The sequence below is a fragment of the Zingiber officinale genome, chromosome 5A, assembly GCF_018446385.1.
Source record: "Zingiber officinale cultivar Zhangliang chromosome 5A, Zo_v1.1, whole genome shotgun sequence".
Taxonomy (NCBI): Eukaryota; Viridiplantae; Streptophyta; class Magnoliopsida; order Zingiberales; family Zingiberaceae; genus Zingiber; species Zingiber officinale.
The window spans coordinates 79,042,353-79,044,831 of record NC_055994.1 but is presented as its reverse complement, the minus strand read 5'-3'; positions in this window follow the sequence as shown (position 1 = coordinate 79,044,831).

Sequence of the window (2,479 nt, the reverse complement as noted above, 5' to 3'; positions counted from 1 at the left end):
ATTATGAAATATAATGTAAAATGTGAGATTAAGCTATGAAAAGACCATTAAAGATATGCATTATGAATCAAAATAATATAGCAAAATCATGGTTATCAAATCCCCCACACTTAGCCTTGGACGTCTCGTTCAAGTCAAGAAAACTAAAAATCATCTTCACACAAATTTCTTAGCAATACATAGAAGATAGTAAAAGGTAATTAACCAAGGTCATCTTAAAGATCAACAAATAATCATAAATACAATCCAAACAATAATCAGTAGGTACTGTGATTTCAATCCAATTGAAAAATTAAACAAGTTGCAATCTCACAAGGGATTTACCTATTCTAGCCCTCACACTCAAACATGTGTATAAGTGGAGCTTACTCAATGTCACTCACAACATTTCACTACCATAAGCTTGCTTATTTTCTAATTCTCCACCACTATAACCATAGCATACATGAATCAAAATGATTCTATCAACAAGAATTGAAGTGGAATAAAAAAGAACAATGAAAATGAATGAAATTGGCAAAAGAAAAATATTCAATGAAAAATTATGGAGATGAGAGTATTGGAGGAATATACTTGATGAGTTGACCATTTTGATGTGAAAAGATATGAATATCATTTGTTGTCACTAATTCAAAGTATCAAGCTAACCTCTCCTTCAATTCGAATGCAAACATAAAATCTTGATACTCTATCTTCAATATTTGATACTCTTTTGATGTGCCATTTTTAAATTTTTTTCTCACTATTTTTGCACTTCAATTTTAGCATTTTGAAGCTAATCTCGCATCATATATCCAACACCCTCCCTCACACTTAAACTTTGGCCGTCTCGGCCAATTAAAGCACATCACACATTCAAAAATTTGATACTCTTTTACCACTGTTTTCTTATCTTTATTTTGCAGCTTTTTATATTTCTGTAGTAATCCTGCAGTTGCAGAATTCTCAAAATTACAGCAGAAAAGTTCAAGATTTCAGAAATTAAGCAGTATAGAATGACTAATACTCAAGTAAATTTTCATTGGGTATTATCATCACATATACTAAGCACTTCAACTAAAATTCCAAAGTTTTATCAGTAATAACATTCAAGTTCAGAATTACAGCTCTCTTTAAATTTCTTCAGCAATAAAGTGGATGAGTTGAAACTAATGGAGATGCACAAAACAGTGTCAATAATTCTCTATTGTCAGTCAATACCAGCTTACTGATTTAAGAACTTAAGTGCAGCTAGCCAATTCCAGAAATCAGCAACTTCTTCATTCTTCCAAGCTTCTAAATATATAATCTCAAATGATATTGCAGATTAGACATTTAACTTGGATTAGTCACTATCCAGGAAGTTCGTAAGAGAATGTAACACAAAATAGGATTGGTAGTGCATATTCTGAAATCTGAAACTGAAATCTGCAAACAGGTTTTCAGAAATTTATTTACATTAACACAGCTTCTGATCTGATCAATGATTCTATTACCATTGTCAGATATACAACTAACAGATCCCAGCAGAATTCATATTCAGAATCAAGGAATCAAACTCAGAATTCAAAAACTTGGCATGCTTAAACTTCACCTGAGACACTATCCTTGTGCCACTATTTTTCTCAAAAATCAGTAATCAAAATTATCCTCACAGAAATGCTCCAGCAGCAGAAATTTCTGCTCTACTTTTTCTGATCTTCTTGAAATCTCCGGCCAACATTCAGCTTTAACCTCAAGAATATTGTCTTCTTATCTATCGACCACAGTTAGTTAGCCCTTCAATTCTTTTCAGATCAGAGAAGCATTCACTAACAGCTAGCTTCTTTTACAGCAATTGACTCTGTATCAACTCTGCCTATTAACCATCACAACTCTCAATACTTCTTCATCTCACTTCTTAATATCCTTACAATTGCATACACAAAAAACTTTACAGGTTTCAGTAACTCTAGCTGGCTACAATCCATTTCCAAAATTGGCACAGAATTGCCACCTTATTTTTTAGAATTTTGCATTTCTGAATTCCTGCACTCTGCTCATTCCTTTCCATTTCTGCATTCTGTACAGTTCAAGCAATTCCACACTTTGTCATCATTCAATTAAACTCATCACTTCTACATAACTATAACACCATTTGATTTAGCTTTTCACATAGCTCCTGAAGTCACAGTTTCCACAACAGAATTCATGTTTCATCAATTTCAGTTTTGACATTCTGCTAGTTTTTTTTCTTCAACAACTATACAGTATATAAAGATCACTATTGCATTCAGCTGCAACTTCCGAGATTTCAGTTTCCCAGTTCATAGCTTCAATTTGAAAATTATAGAAGAGGACAATGAAATCTGAGTTCTATATGCAGAATTGATCAAAGTTTACTGCATTCCAATATTCTGACAGTACTTCAACAGATACTACTAGCACACAATACCACTCAACTGAAGTTATGAATCTCAATTGGATTGGTAGAAAACCAAATCAAACTTCATGGACTTCT